Source organism: Ranitomeya imitator, chromosome 1 (genome assembly GCF_032444005.1).
Source record: "Ranitomeya imitator isolate aRanImi1 chromosome 1, aRanImi1.pri, whole genome shotgun sequence".
In the NCBI taxonomy this organism is placed as follows: domain Eukaryota; kingdom Metazoa; phylum Chordata; class Amphibia; order Anura; family Dendrobatidae; genus Ranitomeya; species Ranitomeya imitator.
The window spans coordinates 381,412,244-381,435,737 of record NC_091282.1 but is presented as its reverse complement, the minus strand read 5'-3'; the positions used below and the strand labels follow the sequence as shown (position 1 = coordinate 381,435,737).

Here is a 23,494-nt window from a genome sequence, read left to right as displayed (position 1 = left end):
ACCTCAGATACGCATCTGCTTTTTTGTCTAACGGATCTCTGAGCACCCCAGAATCCTCAAAGGGTAGGGCTGACCTCTTTGCTGATCTTGATACCGCGCCATCGATCCTAGGGACCTTATTCCATAACTCAGCCTTTTTCCTCGAAAGGATGTCCTTCTAATAACGGAGAAGAGTCAAAGTCGGCAGAAACCTCCTTAAGTTTTCGTTTTCCTCTTTTTTAAAAGGTTTTAAAGGAGCCCTCCACTTCAGACTTGATGATGGATCTAAGGCAGGTTCTCCTCACTAATAGTTTTATGAATGCAGTCTGAACAGATTTTTCTGTCTCTCCACTGCTACCATGGCTTTACATAGTGCACACTCCCTGTTCCTCTTCTTAGTGCTAGCTTTTTTAGGTCTCTCCTATTGATTTAAACAAACAAGGGGCCTATTTAAAAACTGTGACATTTATGAAGATCACTCATGTTAAGGGTACCGGATTCAGAGGTTGTTCTGGGATATGTAACGCATTCTCTCTGGAAACCAATAAGTCTTGAGATACTCTGCTCCTCTGGCTGGGACCGCTGCCCCCGTGTCCACGTTGATAGTGAGCTGGTGGCTGCTGCAGCTTTGCTCCTCTATGGTAATCAGGAGGTGAGGTTAAGTTGGAGCCTAAGCAGCCTCTTGCTGGACTACTGTTCTTTAAAAAGGGCACCCCAGCGCCATCATCCTGTCACTCAGGTGGTTGCCCCTCCTGCGAGAGACAACCAGGAGCGCTGTATTTTGGGCACTCTGGCCAGTGACCCATCGGGAGCCGCCATCTTCTTCTGGTGGGCCCCCTGTGACATCACTATGGCACACCCATTCCCGTGATGTTGTAAGGGGGTCATAAAAGCGGTCTTGCACCTCAAACACTTCCCAGTTAATTGTTTGTACATTGCAGCCTTGTAATGTCGTTAAACAGTGTATTTATGGTTGCATTTAATATTTTGTATCTAGTGCTGATATTTGTTTATTATGGTTATGGAAAGTGCAGTACCTCAGTTATGACACTAGGTAGGGGTACATTAGTAACATAGTTATTTAGGATGAGTCAATCGTGTATAAAATAGAGGGTTTTTCCTGTCTCTAGTGAGAAGGGCAACAGAGCCCATACAGGACGGATGGCACCGTAACTTTATAAGCATACAGCCAAGCCATCCAGGGCCAGTGGGCCAGAGGTGCAGCAGACTAAGTGAGCAGGTCGTTCCATGATATGGCAGCTTTCTACATGGGCTGATGCCCTCATAGGGCGAAACGGATGAGAGAATTCCTGAACATAGTGAAGCTGAAACAGGGAGGACGCTGCAGGACCGGTCGAGATGGTACGACCTGGGTACCAGCTGAAGGGCATAGAAGGGAAAGCACAGGGAAAGCGAAGGATGTGAACTGTGCAGAACTCTGTGTTGATGCTGTAACTGATGTGGATGTGCTGTGATTTGAAACAAGTAAAGTTCTACGTTTAAAGTTGGAATTGGACTCCGTCTCTTTATGTGAAGAAGTGTCTTTGCGTCTGTGGGAGGCCTCTGAGAATCAGGCAAGTGAAACAGAGAGACTTTATGTAGGTGTCGTGGGTGACCAGGGTGCGCTAAAGCAGACATCTGTGCGGGGCATGACTACGGACCTGGCTGCTGCTCACACTTGGCATAGTCGGCAGGATCTCACAGCCTTGTGATGCGGGGATGCCATGAAGAATGCAGATGCTGATGTCCTGGAAGTGACTAGTGTATTGGATGTGACTGAAACTTTGGATGTCACTGACCCTTTATTTGTGACCAAGATAGTGGCCTTAAAGATGGTGGAGATTAGCTCCAAAGAGGAGAATGATGTAAGCATTCATGGGAGTGCCGACTCAGATATGGCGCGAAAATCTGTCAGGCGACATCCCCGAGCTGCCCATGGTGAGCGTGCCAGAGAAGGAAAAGGCCTCGCCCTCTACCACCTAATGCTGATAAATGGGTGGAGTGACTGGAAGCGGCCCCACCTTGGAAGGGTGGGGTCCAGAAGAAAACCTTGTGTGCAGCTGCGATCATCATCACATACCAGAGGAGGTCGGCGATCTGGAACAATGTGAACCAGAAGAAGAAGTTGCCCCAGAAGAGCCTGCTCCGGAGAAAAAGATCCGACCTGGAAGGCAGAGGAGAGTCGCCGACGAGTATTGGACCGACCGATTTCCCATAAATGCAGAGGAGCCAGAGTGACATCACCTACCTGGAACAGGAGAAGACTGGTGAACCTGAAGCAGAGACTGCCCCAGAGGAGCCCACGCCAGAAATGGAGTCTGAGCCAGAGTGCACAGCCGCTGTGGCAGAAGGATCTGATGGTCGCAGAGCAATCACAGCCAGGATGCTGGAGCAGCAGGAGCAGGATGAAGGGCAGGTGATGGTGAGTGAACCTCAGTCCCGCATCTCGGAATGCCGGTCAGTGTTCGGCAATGCCCAACCCCTCCGCCCATCACGTTATCACATGAAGTTATATGTGGGCCCAGAACAGGTGCAATCTGCCCCCTGTTCCCCGGTCAATGAATGACCAAGTCCTTCCCCTCTCCTGTCATTGCGGCGGCAGGAGGACACAACACCTGTAGCTGCAGGGTCGTCTACTGGAGTACGGGCAGAGAACCCAATGTGGAGTGGAGCACCATGGGATACATGCCGCTGACAAGTGGATGCCGTTTAAAAAGATATTACTCCTTTTCAAAAGTTGTGCTTGTTGCACTATGGATATACAGGACTGTTCCGCGTCCCTGCGGGCAAGGGAACCCCTGGAGCACCTTAGTGATTGGTGCATTGAGGCCGGAATGGGCCGAAGTTAAGTAATTTGTTTACCCAAGTTTTTTTGCACCTGTTGCGCCCCTTCTGCTGGATGGCAGGACTTTGCCTACATAGAGTAATGGACCCTGGAACTGTGGAATTAACTATGTGCAACTGTGGTAACAGACTGTTTTTGAGACAGGCAGCACACATACTTTTAGAGGGCAGTGCTCTGTATGAAGAAAATGAGGAACTTGTCTGCAGACAAAAAAAAAAAAAAAAAAAAGACTGCATGTGGCTGTTGAGTGTGCAGCGCACGTTTGTTGTTTAGTGTTACAGGCACATCCTCACACAAAGGAAGGAGGGAAACAACTCCTTCCCCAAGGACCGAGGACCTAAAAGGCGGGTCCGGACTATTTTCTCTCAAGGACTGTTGGTCTGATGGATCATATTATTGCATATATGTTCAATTCCGGTGGTCGAGACCGGAATTTGTTGCACTGTAGGTGTCACAGGAAGGACTGTGTGTCAGGCACCCCTTAAGAGACTTCTCCATTTTAAATGACCTCCGTGTGTGGAGTAATACTCTGCATAAAGTAAAGTTTTATCGTGTATTGTCAGGGACAACAATTAAAGGAAAGGGGAGTGTAAGGGGGTCATAAAAGTGGTCAGAACTCTGTGTTGATGCTGTAACTGATGTGGACGTTCTGTGATTTGAAACAAGTAAAGTTCTACATTTAAAGTTGGAATTGGACTGTCTCTTTATGTGAAAAAGTGTCTCTGTGTCTGAGGGAGGCCTCTGAGAATCAGGCAAGTGAGACAGAGACTTTATGTATGTGTTGCGGGTGGCCAAGGTGCACTAAAGCAGACACCTGTGCGGGCCATGACTACGGCCCTGGCTGCTGCTCACAATGTGGGTGGAGCGCACCAATAAAAGGCATGCATCCCGGCTGTTCAATCACGCCAGCGGCGAGTGGACACGGGAAGTGCGGCATGGGGGTCTGAGACATGCGGTGCATATCCGTCTCTGTTTCCTGTTCTTGTTGGTCAGATCCCTCTCTCAGGTGTGCTGTCATGGGTGAAGGTAAAAAAAAAACATTTCTTAACTTTTTTTGTAAACTTCAATTTCTTGTTGATTTGGAATGTTTTATTGTCAGTCCTTAAAGTAGAGTAAAAGTGTGACACCATTGTTCTCATCAGCGATCTGATAGAGATGCTTCCAAAGGTCTACCCTATGCTGTTCTCCTTCCATTCAGCACTTTTTCCATCCATTTCAACATTTTTTCTGCCCCACAGACCTCGTTGTAGGGTCTGCTGGAAAAATGCTTGAATTTCCCATTGATCCCCACTATACTCATTACTCAAAACGAGCATTCAAGCTTTGGAAATTGCTTCGTACGTGTAAAGAGCTTCCAATCATTTTAGTGCTCTATCATCTCCAATTATAATAGATGCATGTGTGTAAGTGTAAGCGTGTGGACTATCCCTGAAGACAGCATCGTAATATAATAATAGTTTTGTGTGCTTTTACTGCATTTTATTGTGCCATGTGAAATGTGAACTATGTCATGCGGTTTTAAGTAATGTACTGTAGCTAATGTATAATGTAAGATACTGATGCTGCTGTGTAAATACTGTAAAGGCAATGCCCATGGTGAGTAACATGCACTCAGCTCAGGTATAGGGAAAGTATAGGATATACTTTAGAGTTTAGAACAGAGCAGAATAGACAGTGATAAACATTTTAAGTGAAATATGCTTAGTGCATACTGTTAGAAGACAGTGACTGTAGTTGAGTAGGTGAAAAGTTAAATTAGTCCAACAACAGACTGCTGGAGCAGACAGAGTAAAGAGATAGTCAATAAATGGTCCAGCCCACAATAGGAGGGGTTAGGGCCAGTAAAAAGGAACCACTTCCTGGCTTAGTCAGTTAGTGAGGAGAGTTTGATTACTAAGTGACAAGGTGAAGTTCAAGGTGCAGCTGGAAGCACAGTGTGGACAAATCGTACTGGCAATATGAGGTCATACAAAACTCCCAGCAGACATTAATGCAATGTCCAGAGCCTAAGGATCAAGTCTAGGGCTATGGAGAACACCAACAACCCTTTCGTACAGAGGAAGTTGGATATGGAACCATGTGAGGGAAAGAAAGCGGATATGGTGAATACCGTGGTGCCGAGCAGGATATCCCTGGGGCTGAAAGGAGGATCAAATGTAGTGATAGTCCAAACTGATGGTAAGGCAAAGATGGAAATGTACTGTTTTAATGAAGCAAGTGTCGAAGGGTGCTGTGCTCGATACTGCATGTTAAAAACTGATGTATTTTAACTGCCCTGGAAAGTTGAACTTGCTAAAGTGAACCTAGTGTCCCTTGATGTGTGTGCAAATGTCCCTGGAACCGAAGATGTGGAGACAGTGAAACATGCTCAATCAGCTCCAGAGAGGAAGTTAGCCAACTGCTATAGCTCCAAGCCTTCACAAACGAAAAATGTACATATCACCGGCGACTCTCTGCAGCAGACTGAGGATTTATAAACCCCCAGGTCCAGGTATGTCAACTAGAGCCGGAGTAAGGTTGGTGCTAGGACCAAAAGTTAGAAGGATGAAGGAGACATCTGTAATGCCAAACACAGAGACCTTTTTCAGCCAGATGCAGAGCGACAGTCTATTGCATCTAACACACCTGTGACGGTACCTTACCTTCTACGAGTGGCCTCTGGACACTCAGGACCAAGTTTCTCAGGATAAGAGGTGTGGAATGAACGAACCAGCCTGGAGGCACCTACCTCTGATGCTGAGACCCACATCCTCTCCTCTGGCCCATAACCCTTCCAGTGCACCAAGTACTGTAGAGAACGGCATTGTAGACGGAAATCTACAATCCTCGAAATCTAAAACTCCAGATTACTATCAAAAATTACTGGGAGTGGCGATAGGGGTGAGGACTCAAGAGGTTCCAGATATTTCTTGAGCAGAGACCTGTGAAAGACATTGTGGATCTTAAGGGCCTAAGGTAGCTAAAGACGAAACACTGCTAGGTTAATGACAACAGTTATTTTATAGGGACCAATAAACCTAGGCCCCAACTTCCAGGAAAGAACCTTCAACTTGATATTTCTGGTAGACAACCACACAAAGTCATTCACATTCAGGTCTGGACCTGGCAATCGCTTTGTCAGCCATGCGTTTGTACCTATCTCCCGTGATCTTCAAGTTATTCAGAACCCCCCGCCACAATGAGGAGAGCGATGAATTAAACATTCCTCTTCAGGAACTCCCAAAGCTCCTTCCCCATTAAAAGTACCAAACTGTGGATGGTAACCGTATGCACCTGCCGGTGGACTCTTGACGATGATTATTTATAGTGAATTCTGCCAGTGGTAAGTAGAATACCTAATCCTCCTGATTTTTGGAGACAAAACACCTCGAAATTCTGATTAATGCGCTCAGTCTGTCCATTCGAATGGGGATGGAAGGCAGAGCAAAAGGACAGCGGCACCCCCAATTGAGAACAGAACGCCCTCCAGAGCTTGGAAACAAACTTGGTCCTCTGATCTGACACAACATCAGAGGGAACCCCGTGAAGCTTCAAGATCTCATTTATAAACACCTGAGCAAGAATCTTGGCATTCGGAAGTGTCGGTAATGCGATAAAGCCGACCATTTTACTGAACTTATCTACAACCACCAAAACGACAGTCTTGACTACAGATACCGGTAGGTTAGTAATAAAATCCATGGACAAGTGTGTCCATGTCCTGGGCCTGGTATGTGATACTTTATAATGCGCGCAGATACCATAACCCCTGGCAAAAATTATGGAATCACTGCCTTGGAGGATGTTCATTCAGTTGTTTAATTTTGTCGGAAAAAAAAAAGCAGATCACAGACATGGCACAAAACTACAATAATTTCAAATGACAACTTTCTGGCTTTAATGAACACTAAAATAAATCAAGAACAAAAATTGTTGTAGTCAGTAATGGTTACTTTTTTAGAACAAGCATAGGGGAAAAAATTATGGAATCACTCAATTATGTGGGAAAAAATTATGGAATCACCCTCTAAATTTTCATTCCCAAAACTAACACCTGCATCAAATTAGATCTGCTTGTTAGTCTGCATCTAAAAAGGAGTGATCACACCTTGGAGAGCTGTTGCACTAAGTGGACTGACATGAATCATGGCTCCAATGCGAGAGATGTCAATTGAAACAAAGGAGAGGATTATTAAACTCTTAAAAGAGGGTAAATCATCACGTAATGTTACAAAAGATGTTGGTTTTTCATAGTCAGCTGTGTCTAAAATCTGGACCAAACACAAACTACATGGGAAGGCTATTAAAGGCAAACATACTGGTAGACCAAGGAAGACAAAGCGTCAAGACAGGAAACAAAGCAATATGTCTCCAAAACAGGAAATACACAACAAAACAAATGAGGGACGAATGGGAGAAAACTGGAGTCAACGTCTGTGACCGAACTGTAAGAAACCGCCTAAAGGAAAAAACAGACCCATTCCTTGTCATGTCAGTAAGGGGTTTCACAATTACTGAATAATTTTGGATACATTTTTGGTAAAATTAGTTAACTCCAGAAAACATTGTAGAGCCTTCGGCTTCTTGGGACGGTTCCAATCAAGGACAACACGGACCTTCTCGGGATCCATCCGAAATCCCGAAGATGACACCCCAAAAACTCCTGGATGACGAGAACACATTTTTCTAGATTGGCATATAGTTTGTTATCCATTAATATATGCAGCACCTGTTTAACATGCCCCCGATGGGTCTTAAAATCAGATAAGTAAACCAAAATCTCGTCCATATAGACCACCATAAATCTGCCCACCAAATGATGGAAAATATCATTAATGAAATGTTGGAATACCGCGGGTGCATTGGTCAGATGGAAAGGCATGACCAGACTCTTGAAATGACCCTCAGGGGTATTGAACACCATTTTCCATTCATCCCCTTCTCTGATAAAAACCAGGCTGTAGGCCCCCTTAAATCCAACTTGGAGAACACATTAGCTCACACAAACTGGCTGAACAAATCCGGAATCATAGCAGGGTATGGGTCTCGGATGCTAATCTGATTTCATTTCCTGAAATCTAACCAGGGACATAGACCACCATCTTTTTTTTTTATTTTTTATTTTTTTACAAAGATGAACCCTGCTACCACAGGGAAAGAGGAGGGTTAGATATGTCCATTCTCCAGACTTTCTGCAATTAAATCCTTTATGGCGTGTCTCTTGTCTCTCAGGGCTGGAAAGATTGTACAGTCTGGACTTTGGAAATTTAGCTCCGTGGGTCAGGTTAATAGGACAGTAATATGCACGATGAGGAGGCAAATCCTGACACCCCCTCTCAGAAAAAAAAGTCCTCAAAACCTGACAAAAATGCAGGTACGGTTACTGTAGAGCTGTGTTCTCCAACTCCGGTCCTCAAGAGCCACCAACAGGTCATGTTTTCAGGATTTCCTTAGTATTGCACAGGTGATTGAATGCTTGCCTGTCCAGGTGATGCAATTATCACCTGTGCAATACTACGGAAATCCTGAAAACATGACCTGTTGGTGGCTCTTGAGGACTGGAGTTGGGGAACACTGCTGTAGAGACTGTAGAAAGATAAATATTTAAACAGTTTTCATGGACGTAATCTCCCCACTCGATCTCCCTGGATTGCCAATCCACCAACGGATTGTTTCACCAACCAGGGAAGACCGAATACAATTTGGGTGGGAAGACTATAAAGGGCATAGCAAGGAATCTCACAATGAATGGATCCCACCCTCAGTCTTACATTATGTACAACCTGAGTCAGAGCTTTCTGTGCAAGTGGCCCTGAATCGATTGCAAAGATGGGAATAGGCATAACTAAACTACAGCAAGCCAGCCCATGAGATATGGCAAACTCCACATCAATCATGCTCATTACCGCTCCACTGTCAACAAACACAGAAATCTCTCGGTTTTGCTCTCTAGCACCACCTCTCCTGTCTGGACAAACCGGGAAGTGCAGGTTAACGATAATTGCACTCCTTACTTATTTAACTCCAGACTACCAAGGATTAAACAAGTCTCCTTTTGCTTAGGCATCAAAGGACAGGCCCCCAAAAAGTCCCTTTTTTCCACAAAAAAAAAACCTCTCCTTTTTTTGGAAATCTCTGGAGAAACATACAATACAGAGGCACCTACTAACTGCATGGGTTCTTCCACCAACCCCAGAACTGGTTCACCGCTAGACCGCTCCCTTGGCAAAGGGAAATACTTCAAAAAAGAGGCTCCGGAGAGGGTGGTCTTACCCATCGATTCCGAAGGCATCTATCAATGCGAATAGCCAATGACATAGCAGCCTCCAAAGAATTAGGAGTTTTATACCAAAGAATCCTTCAACCTTTCTGTAAGGTCAGGGTTGTATTGGCCCACCGGAGAACCGGAGGATTCTCCGGTGAGCCCAGGCACTGACACCTGCTGGCATATTGGTCAGCAGCTGCCTAGGGCCCCTACTGCTCCAGGGGCCCCCAGCCAGTGGTGTGTCACCAATAGCAGCACATCTAACTGCTACGGGGCCCCTGAGTCAAGGAGGCCATCCCGATGCCAGAGCAGCAGCTGGAGACCAAACCTGGCCTCGCTGCTAAAGAGAAATGAATATTCATGCTTCCCCATGCCCCCATGGGCCTGGAAAGGAGTGAATACCATTCCACTTTAATAGCGGGCAGCGTTAGCTGCAGGCTGAGGCTAACACTGCCTGCCGATGAGCCTGAATCGAGGCCCCGGAGGTGGGCCCCTAAAGGGTGGCAAACCTTGATTCCGATCCCTGCAGCTTGGGACCAGAGCAGAGCTGTAGCGATCCGACGCTGTCCTCCTTCCTGCCTGACTCAGCGCTGCTGGATGACATCATCATTCAGCATGGCTGTTTCAGAGAGAAAGCTGCTGGGATGTGCTGCTGCTGGGAACATGTGGAGAAGTGAGTGCGTGCTGTGTGTGCGTGTCTCTGCCTGCCTGCGTGTGTGCGGCTGTGTGTGTATGTGGTGTGGTGCGGTGCTTTGTGTGTGTGTGAGAGTGGTGTGGTGCTGTCTGTGTGATAGTGGTGTTATGTGTGCGTATTGGAGATATTGGGGATTGGCGATGTTGGTGATGGGGTGGTGGGGGAGAAAGCAATGATGGTAGTGGGGGAGGCAATGATGAGGATGGTGGTGGAGGCAATGATGGTTGTGGAGGAGGCAATGATGATGATGGTGGTGGGGGAGGCAATGATGGAGGTGGTGGAATGGGCAATGATGGGGTGGTGGGGGAGAATGCAATGATGGTGGTGGGGGGAGGCAATGATGATGGTGGTGGAATGGGCAATGATGAGGTGGTGGGGGAGAAGGCAATGATGGTGGTGGGGGAGGCAATGATGATGGTGGTGGGGGAGAAGGCAATGATGGTTGTGGTGGAAAGGACAATGATGATGGTGATGGGGGAGGCAATGATGGAGGTTTTGGAATGGGTAAGGTTGTGGGTGCTGGGGAGAAAGCAATGATGGTTGTCCTTTCCATCACTACCATCTTTGTCCTTTACACCACAATGATGGTGGCAATAATGGAGGTGGTGGGTGAGAAGACAATGATGGAGGTGGTAATGAGTACAATGATGGGGGTGGAGGGGAGAGCAATGATGGTGGTGGAGGGGGGCTGCATTATACCCTTCAGTGGGCTGCATTATACCCTTTCAGGGGGCTACATTTTATTTCTGTGGGGGTTGCATTATTCTTTCAGGGGGCTCCATCATACTATATGAGGGGAGCAGCATTATGCCCTATGAGGGGGCTACGGTATATTCCATGTGGGGATGCCTTATTAGGCAGTTGCATTATACTCTGAGGGGGCTACATTATATTCTGTGGAGGGGCTGCATTATATTATATGGGGGGCTGCGTTATTCTCTCAGGGGGCTACATCATACTATATGACTACAGTATATTCTATGGGGCTACCTTATGAGGGGGTTGTATTATACTCTGAGGGGGCTACCTTATATTCTGTGGAGGGGCTGCATTATACTATATGAGGGGGGCTGCATTATGCCATATGAGGGTGCTACATTATATTCTATGGGGGGGCTGCATTATATCCTATGAGGGGGGCTGCGTTATATTCCATGAGGGAGGCTACATTATATTCTATGAGGGGGCTACCGCAACCCCTGCTACATAATTAAGCCGTGTAGTACCTTATATTATACCCTGATATTAGCGTGTTTTACCACACAATTGGTGGTCTTGAATTTATTTCTGTGTAGCTACATAGTGAGCCCCAAGAATGATTTTCTCTGGTGGGCCCAAGGTGCTCCAGTCCGACGCCGAGTAAGGCCCTGAAAAAAGTTGGCTTATGAGAGCCGGGTCATTCCATTTGGTATCAGTTGCCCATCTGCAGAATTCAGAGCAATACATCTCCATTGACCGATTCCCTTGCTGAAGTTGATGCAACCTGGACTCAGCCAAGGCAACAGGGTCATCAGAGTCATCATAGATAAGGATTAGAGCAAAAAAAAGACAAAAGACAAACCAAATCCTGCGGCAAAGAGAAAGCCACTGGATTGAGGATCTCCTTGTAGCAGAGATATCACAATACCAACTCTTTGCTCCTCATTTCCGGAGGAGTGAGGACGACATTTAAAATACAGTTTGCAAGCTTCCTTGAACACAAAAAACTTGTCTCTACCTCCGTAAACCTTGTCCGGGAGGACAAACTTTGGTTCCAGCTGGACCGGCCTACCTGCAGAGACCCCAACATTAGCGACCTGGAGCCGCTGTTGCAGAACCTCATGGCGGAGGTCAGTCACATACAGAGACAGACAGCATAGCTGCTCTGCGAGCCCTGCAACTGGATCCATAACCATAGGAAAAATAAAAAAAAATAAAAAACTTACATGAATAAAACAACGTGCCAGTTTTTCCTAAATATGCACAGCCGGTGATAATGTCACACACAGTGTAGGAAGCCTAAGTGCAACACGAAAGGATGAGGGGAAGAAAGCCCAGACACTAAGGAAAGGATGAGTGGAGACCCCTATGCAGTTCCGATAACACCCTACATGCCCTACTGTCCCTAAATTGGTTCCTCACCAGTCGCCGAGCAGGAACCTAAGCCCTGTATCTCCCTAGAGCTAGACCCTGGATAGGGAGGGGGAGGGGATGACCACTGGTCAATCCCCACTGTAAACTAAAGACAAAAATTTAGACAGGCAAGGGGAATGAACTTGGCTTGATCAGACTCAGAGAGGTAACACCAAACGTCCTCAAACATCTCCAGAGAGGAAGTTAGCCAAGCCTTCAAAAGGGAAAAATGTGAATATCACCGGTGACTCTTTGCAGCAGACTGAGGATTTATAAACCCACAGGTCCAGGTGTATCAACTAGACACAGAGGGAGGTTGTGGCTGGGTCCAAGAGTCAGAAGGATAAAGTAGGCGTCTGTAATGCCAAAAGCAGAGACCTTCTTTAGCCAGATGCAGAGCGACAGTCTGCTGCATCTGACACCCCCATGACATCCACGCCCTATAGATAGATGTGTAGATGAGTATAAGCGTGTATGTCTGTGTAAGGGCTTGATCACACTGTGTATAACATGGCCGGGTGCTATGCAATGTTTTATCAGAGAGCACTATACTATAGGGCAGTGCAGATTTGCAATTATTTTCTCATGCTGATTCGGCATGATAAAATAGTTGGATCATGTTGTGGGTGAATCCGATATTTGGATTGCACGCACCCGTACCAAGTCTATGGGTGCGTGTGAAATATCGGACTGTACACGGATTTCATACAAGTGCTGTCCAGTGTACGCTCACAGAGACAATGGAGAACAGTAATTTCTCCATCTTCTCTGCAACTGTGATACAATACTCTCATGCGAGAGAATTGGATCACACTCGGCTCATAATCTGACAGAGTTTGCACCAAATGTCATTAGCAGTGTGCGCAAGCCCTAACAGTGTGTAAATGTGTGCAAAAGTGATAGTATGTAAGTACTAGGGATGAGCGAGTATACTCGTTACTCTGGCATCCCAGAGCATGCTCGGGTGGTCTCTGAGTATTTTGCAGTGCTCAGAGATTTAGTTTTCATGCCACAGTTGCGTGATTTGTGGCTGCTAGACAGACTGAATATATGAGGGGATTCCCTAACAAACAGGCATTCCTCACATGTATGCAGCCTGGCTAGCAGCCCTAAATCATGCAGCTGAGGTGATGAAAACTAAATGTCTGATCGTATAACAAATACTCGGAGATCACCCGAGCGTGCTCTGGGAAACCCAAGCAACGAGTATACTCGCTCATCACTAGTAAGTACCCATGAGAATGTGTGTGATTGTACATAGTCATAGTAAATGTGTAAAATGGGCACAGATTTATGTATATATGCATTACTGTAGAACTGTATGAGTGTGTGCTTGTGTATTTATGCATGTACTCTCGAATATATATATATATATATATATATATATGTGTAATTTAGCATTGTATATTTGTACTTCTTGATTGTGTAACAAATATTGAGACTTCATAAATGCATGTCCATACTGAGTTGAGCGAAATGATTTGTAAGAGCCTGTTACAGAGGCCAGATCAGTAGGCCTTACCTGTCAGACCAGAGCCCCGCAATTATGCCTAGCAGAAAGTCATGCAAGCATCACATTGTAGCAATGTTACACTGAACCTAGAACAGGTAGAAGAAAGTTAGCAGGGATCTGCTCCAACGGCCATGGATTTCTCATGTGGCCATTGGACCTGGATACTGTGAATCATTTTGTTCAACTTAAATATCATACCATAACAGTACTGTGACAATCAGACTGCACTCAGATGTCATCCGAGTGCAGTCCTATTGTGAGATCTTTTGGAATACCTGGGGTGGACCCGCAAATCCACGACAACGAACCTCCAAAGGGCGAGCTGACCAGGTAGACCACCCCCATATACAGGGAGCGTTAAGGGCAGACCCAAGGGAGACTATTGCCGCAGAAGCTGGAACCCGGAGACAGGTAGTAGGAAGTACAATATAGAGAAGCTGGGCGTAGGACGGACAGAGCGGGGTAAGATGAAGTACAGTTAGGTAAGAGCTGGGTACAGGCGAGACCAAAGGAGCACTGCGAAGGGGAAGACACAAAGGAAGCAGGACAGGACAGAGACACCAGACTAAGAGTATGGAGAGGACACCGGGAGGGCTGGACTGGATGAGGAGACTAGGAAGCCTGGGAAAGACAGAGAAGCTGAACTGGCTGGACAGAGTGGAGACTCAAAACAGGCAGTGCAAAGACAAAGGTGGACCTGAGTCACAGAAGCACAAATGACAGACAGGCAAGGAGCAGAGGAAGGAATCGCCTTATATACATGGAGTGCTGGAGGACTTCCGGGTCATGGTCCTCCAGGATCACAGAGAGGAAATACAGAGCGCCTGTAAATCAGAAAGAGGAAGTGCTGGAGTGAGCGGTGCGCACGAGCGCCCGACGAGAACCAGGGAGCGGAGAAGTATGAAGGAGAGAACGCGCGCCTGCAGGAGGAGCGTGCCGCAGCGGGTAAGTATGAGCGGAAGGAGTGGCCGTGACAAGTACATTTCCCTGTAAATAAAACTTTTCTGTGAGAACACATGGAGTACATACAAGCAGGGGCAGATTATAATAGGATCAATCTGGCCTGACTGGCGTATGAGGCAGAGGGGGCCCGCATCGGGCCCCGTCTAATCCGCTCACTGGGCCCCTACTGGCACTGCAGCAGTTAAACGCTATTGATGTGCGGGCTGCCAGCGGAGGCTGGCAGCTGACATCAGCCACAGCGTGCACGTTGCCGGCATCTGATGTCATTGTCAGTCACCGGCGAGTGCGGGCTTCAGCTGCGAGGAGAGAACTTCGCCAAAGGAGCGCGGACAGGTGAGAACTTTTTTTTTTGCGAACGGCAATCCGGGAGGCCGGGGGCAGACGTGCTGGACACCCCGGGGGCAGATGTGCTCCACTCCCGGGGGGGGGGGCAGAGATGCTCGACTCGGGGGGGCAGAGATGCTCGACTCGGGGGGCAGAGATGCTCGACTCCAGGGGGGGAAGAGATGCTCGACTCCAGGGGGGAAAGAGATGCTCGACTCCGGGGAGGGGGCAGAAATGCTCGACTCCGGGGGGGGGCAGAAATGCTCGACTCCGGGGGGGCAGAGATGCTCAACTCCGGGGGGGGGCAGAGATGCTCGACTCTGGGGGGGGCAGAGATGCTCGACTCTGGGGGGGGGGGGGGCAGAGATGCTCGACTCCGGGGGGGGGGCAGAGATGCTCGACTCCGGGGGGGGGGCAGAGATGCTCGACTCCGGGGGGGGGCAGAGATGCTCGACTCTGGGGGGCAGGACTGGAGGCATGGGCAGAATGTAGATACAGGGCATGATTGGAGACAGATCATGCAGGATCATGCGGCAGGATGGATACTATGGAGACTGATGGGGCAGAATGGGGAGATCATATGGGGCAGAATGGATACTCTTGAGGGCAGGATGGGAGAACATATGGCTGAAGCCAGGAATGAGATACACGGGGCCAGGATGGGGGATATTATTATTACCATAGGGGCTAATTAAGGAATATTATTACTGCAGTGATGTATTTATTTTATTTTTTGAGGACACTGTTTTAAATAGGGGGGCGGTCCTGTTACTGTGTAGAGTGACACTATATCACCTCTTTTTCTTCATGTGGTGTAATGTAGAAGTTGGGAAAAATTAAGTAATGTGTTCTGCAAGTGGAGCTCGAGATAACTGTTATTTCCTGCAGAGACAAGTCCTGGCTGGATGAAGTGATGGCGGTCTGTGCTGGATGAAAGATGAAGGACTTCACCTAGAGACATCACTGGTAAGTCAGTGTTACCTATATACTGACACTATACACTGTATATTTAGAGGTCCTGGGTATAATGTCACCGGTGATCACTGTATTACCTCTACACAGACACTGCATACTAAGTACAGATCTCCTGTGAATACTGGCACTTATGGTGATAGTTTCAAACAGCAACTATTTTTCTGGAATATTCTGGTTCAGGTATATGAAGACCCCATCGCATGACCCCGTCGCATGACCGGGGGGCCCACAGTGTCTGAACAGCCCAGGGCCCTGGCTACCCTTAATCCACACCTGCATACAAGTCTACATGAATCACCAGTATTAAAGTTGTGTGGAGCCATGCAAAGCAAGAATATACTTATCCATGTCTGGGCATGATTGTGACCCCCTCTTAACAAATCCTACACCCCAAACAGCTACAATACTACCAAAATCTACATTTTTCAGACAACACTTAAAATGTAGCTTACGCTCACTTGAAGTTGCATGACTGTTTCAGATTAAGATTTCATGTTTTCAAGATATTTTCAGAATGTGAGTCAAGTATAGTTTAGGAAACTTTAGGAACACACATAAAACACAAAAAAATTCTCACAAGTTACAAGTAGATCACAATCTCCAAAATCACCTGAAAAACGCATGTACAAAATGGCATAAAACTAATAACATACTAAAAACACTTAGGATTTTATACATATAAATAGCAAAACGACAAAAGTGTCTCTCCTAGAATGCATTTATCTTTTCTAACCCAAAGAATTTTACGCAGAGCATCGGTTGCGATATGCTAATGACCCTCGCTGCGAGCGAGAGCCGAGTATCATGCATCTATGCTCTGAGCCTCTCGCACAGCTGAGGAGGTGGCAGAGAAACTAATTTCTCTATCTCCTCCATTGCCGGGGTCAGCGTATAACGCACATCACTCGGATGATACCGAGTGATGTGCGTTGTCTCACTCGCACCCATAGAGTTATATGGGTGCGAATGAGCCGAGAGTCGGACGAGTGTTGGTGACAATCGCAGCATGCTGCGATTTCACTCGCACGTTGAAAGCGGCCGAGAAAAAAAATGCTGATGTGAGCTGCCCCATAGATAAATACTGGTCCGAGTGCTATGGGATGTTTTATTGCATAGCACTCGTCCGTATTCATCGCTAGCGTGACCCCGGCCTTATGCAAGGGCTAGATTTCACATGAAAATCACGGTTTTGCTTTGATATTGCAGCTAATGACTGACAGCGATACCTACTACATCCATAGCACCACTCTCACTAAAAATCCAATATTGAATTATTAATAGTAGGTCGCAACAAAGACTTCTATATAAAGGTGCATGTGAATTGCGGCTCACATATGAGGTGCCTGTGATTTGGTTTCTTTTCTCCGCTGCTTTAGGGTGCACATGATGTCTTGGGCAGGCGGATTATGTCTGGAATCCGTTTGAAAAAGCATTGCAAAAAGTGAACATGCTGCACAGCAATGTAAATAGGACATTGTTGCGCACATGTTCAATCTTTTGCTATTACTTTTAACCAGTCCAGAGTTTGCAAAGCCATGCAGCAATTAAAAGATATAGCATGCTCATTATTCAAGTGACTTCTGCCAGGAGGCTGCTTGCCACTATATTGGGAAGTATAGGGTATGGACACGGACGACAAATCTGCCCAAAATAAGGATGATAATGCCACTTGATGAAAAGCGGATACGCCTAGAAAAACTCAGTAGCTCTGTGGCCTGAAAAACAGGTGTTGTGTGCACATATCCTTAAGGTACCGTCACACTAAGCGACGCTGCAGCGATACCGACAACGATGTTGATCGCTGCAGCACCGCTGTTTGGTCGCTGGAGAGCTGTCACACAGACAGCTCTCCAGCGACCAACGATCCCGAGGTCCCCGGGTAACCAGGGTAAACATCGGGTTACTAAGCGCAGGGCCGCGCTTAGTAACCCGATGTTTACCCTGGTTACCATTGTAAAAGTAAAAAAAAAAAAAACACTACATACTTACATTCCCGGTGTCTGGTCATGTCCCTCGCCGTCAGCTTCCCGCACTGACTGAGCGCCGGCCGTAAAGTACAGCGGTGACGTCACCGCTGTGCTGTACTTTACGGCTGGCCGGCGCTCACCAGTCAGTGCGGGAAGCTGAAGGCGAGGGACATGACCAGACACCAGGAATGTAAGTATGTAGTGTTTTTTTTTTTTACATTTACAACGGTAACCAGGGTAAACATCGGGTTACTAAGCGCGGCCCTGCGCTTAGTAACCCGATATTTACCCTGGTTACCAGTGAAGACATCGCTGAATTGGCGTCACACACGCCGATTCAGCGATGTTAGCGGGAGATCCAGCGACAAAATAAAGTGCTGGACTTTCCCCAGCGACCAGCGATCTCCCAGCAGGGGCCTGATTGTTGGTCGCTGTCACACATAACGATTTCGTTAACGATATCGTTGCTACGTCACAAAAAGCAATGATATCGTTAACGATATCGTTATGTGTGACGGTACCTTTAGGGGTATAGTCCTTTGTTGAGATTTTGGAGCAGATACCGGCTATGTGCACATGGAGTCTTTATGCAGTTTAATTTTTTTTAAGAAAAAAAAAAAAAAGGAGCAGAGCAAAAACTCCAAATTTTTGAGGAGTTTTAGCTTTTTTGAGTAATATTTGGAGAGTCACTGAGCAAAAACTCCGCACAATCTATTCCAAAAACTCAAAACTTTGAGTTTCTGCACTGAAAACTCAGCAAAAAGAGTCAGTCTGAACACATCCCAAGGTTAGGTCACACATCCAAGGAAAAGAGTTTGATTATTCTGATCAGACTTTAGGGCAGAGACAGACTGCCGTATTTCTCGTGCGAGAATCGCATTGTAAACCTCGTACTGGCTGTCGGCTCTCCTGACCTGAGCTTGACAGCTGCATAGAAACACATCATACTGGCCCAGGTCTGGAGAGGTGCCGGTCAGTGCGATGCTCGCACAAGTTATATGGCAGTCTGACTCAGCTCTATTCAGAGTTTGATCAGAGTGTCACCAGTTTTTCCCTCAGTGGGGAGAAAAAAAAAGTGCAGTCTGATTTTTTTTTTTTATGGACCTATAGACTTGCATTACGGATTGTTATCCAACACTCGGATAAAAGATAAAAATCGGACATGTCTCTGATTTTTTTTTTCTATGAACAACTCAATCCGAAGAAAGGCATCTTAAAAACGTCATGTGCACATACCATAATGCTAGGTTCGTGCTGAGGTTCTTTTGTATACTTTCTGGAGAAAAAATTCACCAAAAAGCCCAAGTTTTGATTAGAGAATTGGGCTCTGTGCACATGGACTCTTTAGACGCAACGTTTTCCCTGGCGAAGCTGCTTCAGGAAAACGCTGTCATTCCTTTTCCTGAAGCAGTTTTGCCATGGTTCTTTTTACTTTATACTGTGAAGTTTAGAGAGCGAAGAATGAGCATGTCATTCCTTTTAACTGCTTCAGGGTTTCCTAACACTGAAGAGGGTAAAAGGCATGACACGGGATGAAACAATGTCTTTTGGCATTGCTATGCATTATGATCATTTTATGGGGTGCTGCTGCAGCACTTTTTCTGGGTGGAAAGATGTTGTGTCTTGTAGAGTTTCTGCTCTCCTCAAAAAACGGCTCAGTCGTTTGACTTGTCTGAGTCTTGCGGACATGTAACGTGTGGCCCTAGCCTTAAGGTACCTTCACACATAACGATATCGTTAACGATATCGTTGCTTTTTGTGACGTAGCAACGATATCGTTAAGGAAATCGTTATGTGTGACAGCGACCAACGATCAGGCCCCTGCTGGGAGATCGTTGGTCGCTGAACAAAGTCCAGAACTTTATTTCGTCGCTGGATCTCCCGTGGACATCGCTGGATCGGCGTGTGTGACACCGATCCAGGGATGTCTTCACTGGTAACCAGGGTAAACATCGGGTTACTAAGCGCAGGGCCGCGCTTAGTAACCCGATGTTTACCCTGGTTACCAGCGTAAAAGTAAAAAAAAACAAACACTACATACTTACCTACCGCTGTCTGTCCCCGGCGCTGTGCTCTGCACTCCTCCTGTACTGGCTGTGAGCGTCGGTCAGCCGGAAAGCAGAGCGGTGACGTCACCGCTCTGCTTTCCGGCCGCTGTGCTCACAGCCAGAGCAGGAGGAGTGCAGAGAAGCACAGCGCCGGGGACAGACAGCGGTAGGTAAGTATGTAGTGTTTGTTTTTTTTTACTTTTACGCTGGTAACCAGGGTAAACATCGGGTTACTAAGCACGGCCCTGCGCTTAGTAACCCGATGTTTACCCTGGTTACCGGGGACTTCGGGATCGTTGGTCGCTGGAGAGCTGTCTGTGTGACAGCTCTCCAGCGACCAAACAGCGATGCTGCAGCGATCCGGATCGTTGTCGGTATCACTGCAGCGTCGCTTAATGTGAAGGGGCCTTTACCCTAATGAGGCTTGCAGAAATCCATGAGCTCATCACCAAAACAATCCTGATTACATGACAAATTTTAATTACTGAAATTTCTGCAACAAATCTGGCACAAGTGAAAACACCACAACCGCTCCATGAGGTTTCTTGCTCCTCTACGAATATGATCTGTGACGGTGGCTGTTATTATTATTATAATTATTATTATTTATTGTTATAGCGCCATTTATTCCATGGCGCTTTACATGTGAGGAGGGGTATACATAATAAAACAAGTACAATAATCTTAAACAATACAAGTCATAACTGGTACAGGAGGAGAGAGGACCCTGCCCGCGAAGGCTCACAATGTTCACGCACTTTGGATAAAACTTTGCTTCATGTAAGCGGTATACAATATCCCATATCCTGCTGTACAGTGCAGCTAGATGAGTGACGGGCCTGCCGGTAAGAGGTTATTCAGCAGGCTCGCTGAGCACATAAAGCAGGAGATATCAGGCTGCTAGATGATGGAAGTGAGGAGGCTGACCTTCCTGTATCATGGGCTCTGTGTGTTCACCATCAGAGCCGCCATTGCTCACATAACAATACCTTTCATGAAGTAAAGCTTTAGCTGCGTCCAGTGATCACACAGCTGCTGCTATACAGAATGCCTCCCCGTGTTGTCTGTGCTCCAAGCTCTCATGCAGGAAATCTCGCACAGCTGTCACAATCTCGTGAGATCTTGTCTGCACACTGAGCCATGCTACAGTATCCAAGTCAGATCTCTTCTGTCAGTCAAAGCGTTTGACTTCTTGCTAAAGGGGAAAGGCTGGAATAACGTGTAGTGATGAGCGAGTGCACTCCTTGCTCGGGTTTTCCCTAGCACACTCCGAGTATTTGTTAGTGTTCGGAGATTTAGTTTTCATCACCTCAGCTGTAACCTTTAGGCTGCCGTCACACTAGCAGTATTTGGTCAGTATTTTACCTCAGTATCTGTAAGCCAAAACCAGGAGTGGAACAATCAGAGGAAAAGTATAATAGAAACATCTGCACCACTTCTGTATTATCACCCACTCCTGGTTTTGGCTTACAAATACTGAGGTAAAATACTGACCAAATACTGAACGTGTGATGGCAGCCTCACAACTACTAGCCAGGCTGAGTACATGTGGGGGTTGCCTGGTTGAAACTTCTTTTGCGTTCACTCCTGTGTTCAACTAAAAAACTAGATCAAAAACACCCCCCCCCCCCCTCAAAAAAAAAAAAAAAACTCCAAGAATCGCAACTTTACTTTCTATGGTTTGGTAACACAAAATAGAGAAACTATTTTCTTTAGTTGTTTATTGTTTTTCTACAATGAAATCAAGTTTTCTTAAAAATATTAAAATCAATTTTTTGTTTGCCACATTCTAAAAACCTGCAGTGTGTTAGCTTTAGTACAGAGCAAGCTGGAATAAAAAGGCGAAGAATGTATGAAAAGGTGTAGAGTATGTTCACACACAGCAGTAAACAGTGCAACACTGAGTTCAAGACCGTGAATTTCGCTGCAGTTTTTAAATATGGATTACGTGTCATTTGTCTAGAGTACATATTTAATAAACTTAGTTTTATTTGCCAAAAAGAAGCAGAAATGAAGCAAAACCTGTTTGCTACATTTTTTGCTTTTGTGCAATTTCAAGATGCAAAAATGCTGCAAAAACACTGAAATAATTAACATGCTGCTGATTTAAATAACGCTGTAGTCTTCAGATCCAGTAAAAAAACAAACAAGCTTGTGCATGAGATTTCTGAAGTCATATAGCTTTTGCTGGAACTGTAAGGCCGGCGTCACACTCAGCGTATAAAAATACGGTCCGTAATTTACAGCCGTTATACGCAGAAAAGTCCCCAAAATAGTGGTCCGTATCTCCTCCGTAGGCAAGGTGTGTCAGCGTATTTTGCGCATGGCATCCTCCGTATGTAATCTGTATGGCATCCGTACTGCAAGATTTTGTCGCAGGCTTGCAAAACCGACATACAATGGATCCATGTTCTCAAAAAATCGTAACATCATATATACTGGCTATATATATATATATATATATATATATATATATGTATATTATATATATGTCAGTAGACACATATATGTATATATATTAATATTTCATACAGCGCTAGATAGCTTTAAAGCCGGTAATTCAATTACCGGCTTTTGCAATCTCCTTCCTAAACCCGACATGATATGAGACATGGTTTACATACAGTAAACCATCTCATATCCCCATTTTTTTTGCATATTCCACACTACTAATGTTAGTAGTGTGTATGTGCAAAATTTGGGCGCTCTAGCTATTAAATTAAAGGGTTAAATGGCGGACAAAATTGGCGTGGGCTCCCGCGCAATTTTCTCCGCCAGAGTAGTAAAGCCAGAGACTGAGGGCAGATATTAATAGCCTGGAGAGGGTCCATGGTTATTGCCCCCCCCCTGGCTAAAAACATCTGCCACCAGCCACCCCAGAAAAGGCACATCTGGAAGATGCGCCTATTCTGGCACTTGGCCACTCTCTTCCCATTCCCGTGTAGCGGTGGGATATGGGGTAATGAAGGGTTAATGTCACCTTGCCATTGTAAGGTGACTGTAACAACTCTGCTAGCATCACGGCATGGCCTCACATCTCTCACACAATCTTACCCACTGCTCCAGGCCATGATGTGCTTTCTCTTTAATGCCAGCTCCATGTTCTGTGTCTCTGCTCTGTGCATGCCTCATGGCTATGTGTATAGGGGGCCGGCGCCTGAACTCTCTGGTTCTTATAGGAATCAGGTGCATCTGTCTAATCAGTTCCTGACCAATTACCAAGAGGCCTCCTGTATATAGTGCAGCTCCACCATGTGGTCGGGGCCTGTGCAACTTACTCCCTCAGTCAGTTCTTAGCTGCTAGGTCCTGTCTCGGTTACTCTCTCTTGTCTGCCACCCAGGGGGGCATTGTACCCTGGTCTGTGTCCTGTGTAGCCACCCAGTGGGGCTTAGTACCCTGGTCTCTGTCTTGTGTAGCCACCCAGCGGGGCTTCGTACCCTGGCCTATGTCTGCCACCCAGAGGGGCATCATACCCTGGCTTGTGTCTATGTCTCTGTGTCTTGTCTCATTCCTGACTCTCTTAGTCTAGTCCTATTCCACTGTCTGTTTATATCTGTCTTGGTTTGCTCTGTTCGCCACTGTCTGTGGCTCTGCTTCTCTTTGCTCAGTTCCACCACAACCTGTGCTTCTGTGTCTCTCAGCTTTTCCCTCAGCTCTGCTCTCTGTAACTTTGCTCTGCACTCTGACCTTGCTTTACACTCTGTGGCTTTGCTCTCAGCTCTGCACTCAGACCTTGCTCCGCACTCTGTGGCTTTGCTCTGTGGCTCCGCTCTTTGCGGTTCAACCTGGCTCCGCTTCTAGCGGTTCAACCTGGCTTCCAGATGTGCCT

At 46.5% G+C, this 23,494-nt stretch overlaps 1 protein-coding gene across 3 annotated transcripts in view; it reads right to left on the bottom strand.

The window, feature by feature from the left end:
* The window catches only part of AOPEP (aminopeptidase O (putative)), a 1,002,964-nt gene extending 982,203 nt beyond the window's left edge, over positions 1-20,761 (bottom strand). For all 3 annotated transcript variants that reach the window (XM_069762004.1, XM_069762007.1, XM_069762010.1), the window contains exon 1: positions 20,654-20,761. The gene's annotated coding sequence lies outside the window, so the exon portion shown is untranslated. The remainder of the gene's footprint in view (positions 1-20,653) is intronic.
* Between the last annotated feature and the right edge of the window lie 2,733 nt (positions 20,762-23,494).